We start from the raw sequence: 13,034 nt of genomic DNA on the forward strand, positions 1-13,034 counted from the left end.
TTTAATTTTAATTATTAAAATATATTTTATGAAAAATTTGAATTAATTTATAGATATTTAGTTAATTTTAAATTAATATTTTCAAATAAAATAATACATAAATTTCCAAATATAAAATTCACTTAAAAAATTATATAAAAATTGCATCAACTACGTCAATGATAATTATTACTTATTTTTATAATAATAAATAAATAAGAATAATAACAAATAGAGTTCTTTTAAATTTATATATTAATATCAATTTCAACATTATAATTATTCTTTTATAAAATCACATCTTAATAATAATAATAATAATAATAATAATAATAATAATAATAATAATAATAACAATAATTTTTTATTCTTATAAATTCAGGCCATAACGTAATAAATATAAAATAGCTATAAAGTATGGAATAATAATTAAATTATTATTATTATTATTATTATTATTATTATTATTATTATTATTATTAACCTTCTGTATTTTTTTAAATATAATAAAAAAGAATCGAAATTATAACATACGCAAATAACATGTAATAATATTTTTAAATATAGTAACGCATATCAATAATACTAATATTTTTTATAATTTAGACCTTAGTTAATAATAATAACATTTTTTATTTTTATAAATTTAGACCATAATGTATTAAATATTCATTTTCTATAATAAATGTAAAATATCTTTAAAGTATGCAATAACAATATAATTTTTATCATAAATAATATTTTTTTCTTGAATTTAATAAAAAAATAATAGAAATAGTAAAATCTGAAAAATAACATGCAACAATAATATTAAAAACTAGTAACACATATCAATAATGTTTTATATATAAATAGTATTTATATCAATTAAATTCAAGATATAAAATTTTGATCATATAATAATATTTTATAAATAAATAGTATTTATAAGGAAATTATAGATTAATAAATTTAATATTCAGCAAGTAATGAAATAAAAATTAAACAATAATAATAATAATACGATTAAAATATCATTCAAAAATAAATTTTAAATTTTTTCATTGAAAATATTTAAAAACTATTATTTATCAACACAAAATCTATGTACATATAAACATAGTATTCATAATAACAAAAATGAATAGTCAAATTTAAATTTTTATAAATTTATAAATACTGTAGTTTTTAAATTTATAAATTTCATATATTTATTACATCACAATTAATAACTTGGAAAAGAAAAAATAAAAAAGAATTTTATTAGGCAAATACTTTTTAAGGCAACAACTCCTCGATTAAATATATAATTAGTTATTTTTCTCAATTTTAATATAATTATATTTAATAGGCTTCTAAATATTTTAGAATTAAATTGTATCGATGTACATATATATCTTATATAAATACTAAATAAAAATATATCATTTATTCAAACTCGTACATTGCACAGGTTTAAAATCTAGTTATAGTACAAAATAAATTATAATTTGTTTCTCAAAAGAAGGAGGACTCGTGACAGTATGAATAATGATGTTAAATATTAATTTAGTGTTATAACTTTTAATATACATCCAATAGTTCTTACAAATCAAGCACCAAATTCATTATTTTTTTCCTTATTATTAAAGTTTAAATACAATATTTTAAAATATTTTTTTTAATCATTTTAGTCCCTGTCATTTTTATTTTGTTTTAGATTTTATTGTAACAACTTTATCTAATAACATAATAGCAACAAGGACGATAATCCATTAACTTTTGTTGTATCATGAAAAACTCTAAAAAATAGTCATGAGTATTTAGTCTGGGTTTTCAAATGTTTCATCGATTAGTTTAATTTATTAATTGGTTTAAATAAATGAGGATTTAAAAAATATATTTAAAAAAAATAGGCAGGACACACATAACAAATCAATATTATTGTTACATCATTAAATAACTTTGTTATTTGATATCACGTAATAAAAAAAATTAAGATTTTACAGTGACTAAATAAAAAAGGACTTTAAAGGACCAAAGTCAATAAATATAATTTATAGGAATAAAAAGTTATTCAAGTCAAATTATGTTTACAATAATAGTCATTATATACTATATTTTGTTCTGAATTAGGGTTGGACCTAATAAAGGCCCAATGGATTTTCTACGTTGAATACGAAGGGACAAGGAAGGAAGTGACAAAAGTCTTAAACCTCGTCACCTTAAAATATGCATTCATTCTATCTCTTAATTTCATGACTTTATGATTTAACTTGAATCATAGAGTCTTTATATATGACACCGTATTATTTCGGACTATGAAAAACACAATAGGAAGGCTAAGAGTTACTCGATCTTTCGGGGCCGCAAGGTACGTCCCTTTTACTTACTAAGAACATTTTTTTTTTATCTTATATACTAGTAATTATTTATTGATGGATGAGGCAGTAGTATTGATACTTTTTTTATCAATAAATATTAATTTTTTAATTTATTAGATTTTTGTTAGGAAGAGATTTGAACCTAAGATCTATCTCTCCTTACCTTAAATCTTCGGGCAGTAGTCGTACGTGGTGGGGCTTGACTGACTTGTTATGAGTCAAGGTTGATATGTTTCTGAAACTGTTTCAATATGGCTTTTCATAGAAAATTTGCAGATTCTTAATTGTGGATTTCTTTTATGATGGATCGAATTTTCTTTTCTTGTTCACACTAATTTAGTCTGGCTTTTACCATGGATGTTTTTTTTTTCATCGATGCTAAATGCTTTTGAGTCTTACACATATTGACACTTGAACCACTTAGGGTTTGTTGACTATATAATTTTCGTTTTCAAAATACAATTAAACAAGTCATTCAAACAATTGGTGGAAACTGGTGCAAAACATCAAGTAAAGTATACAATTGAGAGATAAGTTAAGTAAACGAGATCAAAATAGAAGATAGTAAAAAATATCTCTAGATTGTTTCTATATTTTTATTTGATTTAATTGTATTTTTTATTTATAACTTTTAAATTTTTTATGAATTTTACCACAAATAAATTAATTTGATATTTTATCCCAACTTTTAAGAATTTTTCAAATTTTATCTTTCATCGTTATCCATTAATAAGTTTGAAAGTTGGGATAAAATTTGTCAAAAAATAAAAAAGGTTGAGTGTAAAATTTATCAAAAAATATTAAAAAAATAAGAGTAAAAAGTACAATTATGTTAAGGGTAATATAACATAGTACAAAATTCATAAATTTCTTGAAAATTGAAGATAAAATGCAATAAATTAGTTTTTTGAGATAAAATTTTCCAATAATTAATAAAATTGAGAGTAAAAAATACACTTAAGCCTTTTTATTTATATTTTTATAGCTTCCGTATTAGAAATAATTTTCAAAATTTAATAGCTATTGAATGAGAAATTAATTGATTAGTGTAGAAGTATTTTATCTAACACTCAAAAAGTTTTTAAAACCAAAAACTGAAAAGAAAAAAAAAAGAATTTAAACCTGCTCTTATTTACTCGTTCCTTGTATGAGTTGTATCTTGTTCTCTTTGACATGATCGTTGATCGAGCAGTACGCTTTTACTACTATATACCTCCTGTCTTATCCAGTATTAGAAACAAAAGTGTATATTTTTTTAGTCCAAATTATAAAAAATATAGGATCATTTTATTTTCAAATAGCATTTTTATTCCTAATTAATCATAACACTACTGCAAAAAGCGGATTCAACAACGATGTGTTAACATTGATTGTTAAAAAAACCGATGTTAATATATGCATAGTGGCATAATTGTAAATATCGTGTATACGTTAACATCGATTTTGTGAAAAACCGATGTTAACGAAGTTTATTAACATCGGTTATTGGAGAACCGATGTTAACATTTATTAGTTAACATCAGTTTTTTAATAACCGATGTTAACATATGTTTATTAACATCGGGTTTTTAGAAAATCGATGTTAACGTTTGATATGTTAACATCGATTTTTTTCAGAAAACCGATGTTAACCTTAACATCATGTTGTTAACATCGGTTTTTTTTTTAAAACCGATGTTGAACTTATATTTTAAAAAATATGGTGAGCCTTATGAAGCTCGCGCTTTGTCTTCTTCTCCATCTAAGCTTCCGCGCTCTTTTCTTCTTCTAATCTCTGTCTACTTTCATGGTCCTTGTCTGCATCTGAGCATCGTGTTCGTCGCACTCGAGCATCGTCTTCGTCGTACTCGAGCATCGTCACAAGTCTCTGCTTCTTCTCCTTCGCTACCATACCTAGGTATGTTTCGTCTCCTTCGCACTGTCTTCTCCTTCTCTCTGTCTTCTTCTCCATCTAAGCTTTCTTGCTCTCTTTGTTCTCCATCTACCTTGAAGTTGTATGTTCTCCATCTGACCATCGTTTTGTCTAAGGTCGAGCATCGTGTTTGTCGCACTCGAGCATCGTCAGAAGTCTCTGCTTCTTCTCCTTCGCCACCTCACATAGGTATGTTTGGTCTAATCCTGTATAAATATTTGACTGCATTCATGTATCGCACACTTAGTGAACTAAACATGGCTAGGGTATCTCATATTTAACTCAAGCATCGTGACAACTCTGTGCTTCTTCTCCTTAGTGAAGTTTCCCTTACCCTTATTGTGTTCTTGTAACAGTTTAAGTGGATCTGTTAATGCCAACCTCTTGAGCAACCTCTTGAGCAACCTCTTGAGCTTGTTCTTTATACACAAAGAAAAATGATTATGAATATAAAGAAGCTATGTTGATGGTCTGTACTTTAGTTTAGCTTATGATAAACTCGAATCATGGTTATAGGTATGTTGAAAAATTGAAAATTCAGGGCTGAGAATTTCACTCTGTATTTTAGGTTTATTGGACCACCATGTGTCATTTGTAGAGTAGGTGTTGTTTAATTTGAGAGAAAGTTAAGAATGTTATTGTGACATTTAGTAATTAGTACAGGCAAAGCTATGCCACAACTAAGATTATACATATCTAGTATATATGGTTGGGTCAATGTTGGCTTTTTAATCTTGTACTGGAGGGTGGTATAATAGTTGTGTTGCACTTATGTAAATGTCACAAGCAGTACCTCTGGTGTTGTTGTTTTTCTGATTAATAAAATATACTATATTTTCTGCCTTCCAAAAAAAAAAGAGATGTGTAGCATGCATGAAGCTACTGCACCAACAAACTGTCAGATTCTTATATATACCTTCTTGTTATTGTTTATCTTAAAGCTATCATAGGTAGATAACCTCACATGTGCATATGAATAATTTTTTCTTCTTATATATACTATTACCATAACCTTTGTTTGTTGTGCCTTTTTTGTCCTGTGTGTGGGTACATTACCCTTATAATTTTTTATTGATTTGGCAGGAGGATTTGTTGTACTTTGTTTCTAAAAGCACTACTGAATTGTGTGTGCCTCACTGCCTCATGATTGCAGGATTATAGGAATGTTGAACGAATAATTTGGATTATTGTTATCTTGTCAGACAGTCGTCTCATTAGCCGTATCTTTTCCAAAAGAGAAAAACTTGAGGTATAATTAGTATGATTTTGGATATTGTGTATTTTACATTACTGTGAAAGATTGCATACATGGCTAACCAATTGTCATTTTGTTACCTTGGTAGGAAGTATTTGGGTTCGTAAGCATTGTTGGATTAGGAGAACCTTTGTCTAAGGCCTATAGACTTGTGAGTGCCTCTTTCCCTATCCACTTGATTTCTAGATTGAACCTTCATGTTTTTTTTTGCACAGCAAAAATTAGATAATATTATAAATGATTCAGTACTAAGTGTACTGGAGATAAGATGAAATAGATACAAAGGCAGAAAACTGCCGAACCCAACTACATAGGATAAAAGCACAGTAGCTGGAGGGTTAAGTCAATAGAATAATTCTGTTGAGTACTCACTTGGTACAGAATGGGGTATTTGTCTTCGAGGGTTAAGTCATCCTCCCTCCACTTATCCTTGCCTACTTGATTTTGACCCCATCACTAGTTAGGAAACCTGACCAATTGATGAAAGAATTATATGTCTTATTCTTCCTCTCTCTTGTTCTTGATGTCTACTCTCTAGTGGCATTGCTGCTTCTGAACCTTTTATTTATCCTTGAAGTAGTTTAATTTTTTTTATTTGTGTTCAACTAGTGAAGAGTGAAGACTGAAGTTGTTTTGTCAGACTCATTGATTTTCCTTTCATTTCGACAGAAGCCTAAGCAATACACTGCCACTGAATTGCCAGTAAGAAAAATTGGTCATGAAACACACACACACACACGTATGATAGAAACACACAGACACACACTGATGACACACACACACACACACACACACACACTCATCATATAAACACACACACACAAGTTTGATAACAAATTTGTTCAATTATACATGCAGAAATTTGTTCAGTTCTGACTTGTTAGCTGTGACAAGGTAGCTGGTCTCTTCATAAGGTACTTATCTAAGTTTAACTTAAATTCTACTGCAGTGGTGATGACCTACTAATATTAGTGAAAACAAATTTGCCTACTGTACCTTAGTTAATTTGTTCAGAGTTGTAAAAAATGAATTGGTTTTAACTTGAGTTATTCGTATTTTAATTTTTCAAATATGCTTGCATGATTGTATTTGTATGAGGATTATATTCTTTTTTATATCAATTTTGGCAAGCTGAACAGTTGTTAGTGTAATGTTGGTATTTTTATTTATTTTTTTGGACAGCAAAAGTATATTTTATAGATAAAAGTACCAGAGGTACTAAAGATATAAGATAGTTATAGTTTTAGATAGACTAATAGCTATAAAAAATCAGGCTATATATCAGTCTGATCAGTCCAGAATTCTTAACATCCAATACAACACCTTGCCCCACAGGTTTTGTTTCCTAATTACAAAAACCATCTATTAGGTTGCTAGACCACTGATTATAGTGCATAGAAAAATCTTTCTCCATAGCTCTAAGCCACGTCCAGTGCAAAAACACAGCATCCTCCAGCAGCTTGATTCCATTGAATTGTGCATTCTGGAAAATGACCTCATTCCTATGCTTCCATATAGACCAAGTTAAGGCTATCCACCAAGTATTCCATCTATTATACCTCTGCGATCCTGGTTTCCCATGTACCTCTGCGATCCTGGCTTCCCCTGCAGCAATTTATATACACTCCTTGTCGAATAAAGTCCATTAGGCTCATGTTTCCATACCCATCAATCAGGTACTTGTTGTTGAATTACCAGCTGTGAGAGCTCCCTTATGAATTCGTATGCAGAGTCAGCTTCATTATCAAATAATTGCCTTCTCCAGGTCAGATTCCATTCCCAGGATGTATTAGAAAAACTTTCAACTTGCTGGATGAGGTTGTGTTGCTGTCTAGATATCTGATACAGTCTTGGAAATTTCTGCATTAATGCAACTCCTTCACCATTCCAGCAATCTTCCCAAAATTTGATTTTATCACCCGACCCCACATTCCATGATAATCCAGATTGCATCACATTATTCAGCTGTTGTTCCTGTGTGACCACCATTAGATCCTGCCACCACAATGACTCATTAGTGCCTCTTTTACCTTCAGCCAACGCTCTCCACCCGCCATATTATAAGAACCACAATAATTGGCTTTGAACAACCATAAAGAAATTTGATATCCGAAAGTTGGAGCTCCTCAATCCTGAAAACAAATGCATCATAATTTTAATAAACTATATCAGAACCAGAAACAAAAAAGAGGAAAAAGAAAAACTTGGGAAGAAAATTACAAGAAATAAATTATAAATGTAAAACATTTTCAATTTTAAAAAATTCCCACAGTATGTGCTTTTCTTTTAAATTTCAAATAAGGTTTCTAGAAGAGTTATATTGTAACAATCAAGTGCAGAATAATCAAACGCAAAGCCTCACGTCTACGATCGTTGTCCACTAGACCACCTGGTGCTGAGAGACTAGTGGTGCATGTTGATCCTACTATCGAGAAGGCCGACGGTCCCCACAGGAAGAAATTAAGAACATATTTGGGGATTGTGGCGCGTGATAAGGTGGACGTCACCTACGAGAACTGGAAGGAGGTCCCTACTGCTCAGAAGGACCTCATTTGGGAGGATATTCAGGTATTTTTCTTTTCTTATTGGATTTTGTTTAATTAATAGCCAAAAAATACATTATTGTAACAAATAAACTTTATTTGATGTTGTCAGGCGGAATTTGATATCCCAGAGGCTTCTGACAGTAGGACGAAAAAGAAGTTACTGCAGACCGTGGGGGAGAGATGGAGGCAATTTAAATCAGACCTCACGAGGAAATGGGCCCTTGCAGCCAATCAGGATGGTGTCGAGGACACTGTCTGTGAGAAATACGGCATCAACAAGGAAAAGTGGGCCCAGTTTTGCCAGACTTGCAGAGACCCTTCTTGGGAGGTATGTTCCTTGCCATTTAAGTTGTTTTTCAAAAAACATGATGTTGTTATACTTCATTCTACCAATTTTAAACATTATTGTTTAATTTTTTCAGGATGTGCGCAAGAAGGCACAGGCCATACAGAAGCAGAATACTGCCCCCCACGTTTTGTCTCGTGGGGGTTATGATTATTTGGAACAGAAGCTCTTGGCTGAGAAGACGAAGAAGAAGCTGGAGGAAGCTGCACAGTCAGGAAGCGTTGATGGCGTCATCAACCCTCCATCCCCGGTCAAACGCAACGTGAAGTGGAAGATGGCCCGCACGAAGAAAACAGGGGAGATGACGACTGAGGCCGCAAAGGAAATCGCTGAGAAGATTGTAAGTCATTTTCAACTAACCATTACAATTATATTTCAATATTTTGTGAAGGCCATGTACCACTGTGTGTTTTCTGTGCAGGATTCCTTTATGGAGAAGGCCACACAGGGATCCTTCATCCCCCATGGACGTCAGGATGTTCTCGCCGCTGCTATTGGATGTCCAGATCACCCTGAACATGTCCGTGCTGCTGGAGCCAGTGTCACCATCAGGCAACGGCTCCACGGACGTCCTGCAGCGCTTCCTCCCTGCCTCTTGACGAATTGCAGCAGTTCACCCAGCAAATCAGGGACCAGCTAGAGGAGTTCATCACAGAGAAAGTGACGAGACAGGTCATGGCATCCTTCAGCCACATGCAGTCCTAGCTTCAGTCGCAAATGCAATCCCAGGGACTTGCAGTGCCTCCTGACCCTCTGGTTGGTCCCTCCGGTCCTCAGTGAGCACACAGGGGAGTTGTGTTAATCCCTCAGGAAACGATCCTGAGACGGGTGACTCTGACAGGTGCGGCTTGTACATAGAAGCAGATCTTGCTCGCCTGGTTGCCATGGGGAGAGTTTATGAGGGATCCATTGTTGTTCATAACATTCCTTTGTTTCCTGGCCTAGTAAAGGTGAGTGTGGAGGAGGTTACAGATGCAGATGCTCCAATTCCTGTACCCACTGATGAGGTTTCCTTAGTGGGATAGGCACTTCACACCTTCCTTGCTTGGCCGACACATCTGATCAAGTCTTTATCGCAGTAGGTACTTATTGTCCTTACTATATGTTTCTTTTTTTTAAAATTAATTCATTAAGCGTGCATCAAATTAGGCTATTTAACTTTGTTTCATGAATAGGTAGATGTGTCTCCGGCAAAACCACCTCCGAAGCCCGATCCGGAGGTAGATGATCCGCTTTATCTGATGACATTGACCATCCCAGAGCTTTTCTTGAGGCCTTATCAGGTTAGATGGGATGCCACTGTGTTCGGGGTCTTTAATCCAGATTTCCCCCTCTACATAAAGTACGAAAACCTCTCTGAAATTGCACACGGTGGTCAATGTCTCAGCATATAAGTGTTACAGTTGTGGATTCTGTAAGTCATTTTATATTACTTTTAATTATCTAAGTTATTGCTTTCAATTCATAAATATTTAACTTTCACTTAACATAAACAGGCATCTCACTGAAACATGTATGTGAGTGGGGAATTCTGATATCTATGGATTCCTCGAGCCATAGTCCATTCAGAGGTCTGGGCAATCATAGTTTGAGTCTGAAAGTTACATAAAGAGTTGGATGCAAAGTTCACAACCCGATGTCTATCTTGGAGCCTACCTAAATGGGTAAGTCACAAAATAACTAAATTTAATTAATGTTTACTAATGTACTAACCCATTTTAGGTTCCACTACAGCGGACACTGGCAGATGGTGGTCATCTTGCCCAAGGAACACCTAGTTGTCTGATTTTGTTCATTGCATAACAGACCAGACAACTATCTTAAGGGGATTATTAATAGGTTAGTGTTCTTTTAAATACATTTGCATTGTAATACTTCAATGTACAACAGCAGTTTTTAATTGTTACTCATCTGGAAAAGTGCTTTAAAAGGTCTTGATGATACTCCACAACCTAAATTAAAGGCTTCTGCTAGGTGGATTGTCGTCAAGGTACGTCATTTACAAAAAACTTTCACTTATATATATATTTCTTTATGTGTCTGTACACTAGTTGTTTAATTAATATCCAAATTTCATTATGCATTTAGTGTAATAGACAAAAAGGAAGTACTGAGTACGGCTACTATGTGATGCACTGGATGTCCACCATCATTTTAGGAACTTTTAGGAATAATTGGGAAGCGGTAAGTTTATTTCAAACAAAATCGATTTATTTATAATTTGTATTACATTTTTAACTTATTATGATTTATTTCATCATGCAGTATTTTAACGATCCTAGACCATTGGAGCCAAAGAGATTAAAGACATTTCGAATCCAGTGGGCACAATTTTATCTCCGAGTTAGAGATCAGGCCTAGGATTTAGGGACAGTAGTTTTTTCCTTAGTTTACTTTGGTTTAACATTTTTGACATTTTCTATGTAATATGAACATTGAATTCATTTGATGATTATTCTTTATGATAAATCAATTATTTGATGTTTATTATCATTAAAACTGCTTGAAAGCAGAATAAAATGTTTATTTGGTGTGAATTGGGCTTGAAATTGCATTTGACAGGTAAAATTTTGGATTTACTGTAAAAACAGAAAGTATATATAAAAAAAATACTTGAAAACAACATCGTTTATTAACAAAAACCGATGTTAATATCATAAACAACATCGGTTATTTACAAAAACCGATGTCGACATGAACCTTAACATTGGTTGTAATGGAAAACCGATTTAACGTTTGTATATTAACATCGGTTATTTGTGTATAACCGATGTCAGCGCTTGTATTTTAACATCGGTCATCTGAATATAACCGATGTCAACTCTTGTACATTAACATTGGTTAGTTATAAATAACCGATGTGAACATTTGAATATTAACATCGGTTATCTACACATAACCGATGTTATACACAAATAACTACACCAAATAAGTGTATGCATTATCAACGTTGACATCGGTTTTCTAGCAAAACCGATGTTAATGAAATGTATTAACATCGGTTATCGTAGGAAACCGATGTTAATATATTACACTAGAAAAACCGATGTTAATATAACATATTAACATCGGTTTTACTGCAAAACCGATGTCAACGTTCATCATGCATACACTTTTTTTGCTGTTATTCATTGTGTTTAACATCGGGTATTTAGAGAACTGATGTTATCATATATATGTTAACATCGGTTTTACAAAACCGATGTTAACATTGATACATTCAACATCGACACTTTCAACATTGGTTTTAGAACCGATGTAGAATGTTCTAAATAACCGATGTTCAAAGTGTATTTTCTAATAGTGTAAAGTCTATCAATAAATACTTTCTTTTCGTTGGTGTATTTATTGATTTATCACCACAACAACAATATATAATTAAAAATTATCTTGTAAAAATAAGATTTTGTTAGTCAGAACTCTTAAGACATTGATAGAAATAAAAAAGTATATACTATGAAAATAATAAAATAACATAAAATAAATTATATACAACATCATAATTTTGAGCATTCCAATAAAAAATTCTTATAGAAGTAAACAAAAGTTTGTTTTTATGTAGGCGTAACAATTATATTTTTGCGAAGTGTTTAATGTTTATTACTGGGTGTAGGACATGCATAGATGAGTATATGATTTGGCAAAGTTAACATTTATGTAATTTTACTCTAATGATCTTTTGGCAATAATTTCTCTTCAGCCATATTATCAATATGCTTCCTCCTTAGTTATCAATCCCTTCTCGTCTTGGTTTCCTTCTTTGATAATGGCATGCCCAAGGTGGCATGATTACAAGGGTAAGATGAAGGAGCAGAACCAACAACCAGGAAAAAGCCATTATGAACATGAAGAGTGCTGCTAGGTGCACCCAGCATTTTTGCTGGTGCACCTAGCACTTGAGGTGAAAAGCCCGTAATACCCCTGGGTTAATTTTTTTAAAAAAATGCATGACTCTCTCTCTCCTGCTACTCTGTCTCTCCGTTGCAGTTTCTTTTTCCTCACACAGTGTTTGATTCTTCTTCTTCCTCAAAGCGTTTGATTCTTCTTCTTCCTCAGAGCCATTTTCGTATTTTGTTGGTGACCTCTTGGACCTGTCTCTCTCTCGCTATCTTCTTCTTCTTCCTCAGAGCGTTTGATTCTTCTTCTTCCTCCTCAGCCACGAACCATTGTTGCCGTGAAGAGGAGCTTGCGTTTGATTCTGTCACTACCATTGAAGAGCTACGCCACCGTCCACCGTCGAGGGAGTGACGTCAGCGTCGACCATCGAGGTAAGCGCCACTATCCTCTGTTTCCACCATTGTTGTCAGAGTAGGGAAGCTTCAAGTAGTTTACGGATCAGTTGATCTGTAAGCATATTTTGGATCAACTTGATCCAGAAAATGCTTACGGATCACCTGATCTGTAAACTACTCAGACATAGTTTACGGATCAAGTGATCTATAAGCATTTTCCGGATCAAGTTGATCCAAAATATGCTTACAGATCAACTGATCCGTAAACTACTTGAAGCTTCCCTACGCTGCCAACAGAGGTGAAAACCGATTATATTCGTGTAACCAGGTCCCATTGAGGCTCCCGCGACTGCTACAACTACGCATTATTTCGAATGTAGAACTTCCTAACGAAGTTCACTATTAAACTTTGGGTACCTATC

At 32.7% G+C, this 13,034-nt stretch overlaps 2 long non-coding RNA genes across 2 annotated transcripts; both read left to right on the forward strand.

Annotated features, from left to right (window-relative positions):
• Positions 1-3,933: 3,933 nt before the first annotated feature.
• Positions 3,934-7,885, forward strand: LOC106795186 (uncharacterized). Its single transcript, XR_003263343.2, has 6 exons — positions 3,934-4,218; positions 4,350-4,422; positions 5,387-5,482; positions 5,577-5,639; positions 6,347-6,402; positions 7,828-7,885. It is a non-coding gene; the product is annotated as an uncharacterized lncRNA (long non-coding RNA).
• A 775-nt stretch (positions 7,886-8,660) lies between these two features.
• On the forward strand, positions 8,661-9,931 carry LOC106795131 (uncharacterized). The gene is made up of 4 exons (XR_001383364.2): positions 8,661-8,720; positions 8,802-9,462; positions 9,556-9,794; positions 9,877-9,931. It is a non-coding gene; the product is annotated as an uncharacterized lncRNA (long non-coding RNA).
• Positions 9,932-13,034: the final 3,103 nt, after the last annotated feature.

This window comes from Glycine max, chromosome 11, assembly GCF_000004515.6.
Source record: "Glycine max cultivar Williams 82 chromosome 11, Glycine_max_v4.0, whole genome shotgun sequence".
NCBI classification, from domain to species: Eukaryota; Viridiplantae; Streptophyta; class Magnoliopsida; order Fabales; family Fabaceae; genus Glycine; species Glycine max.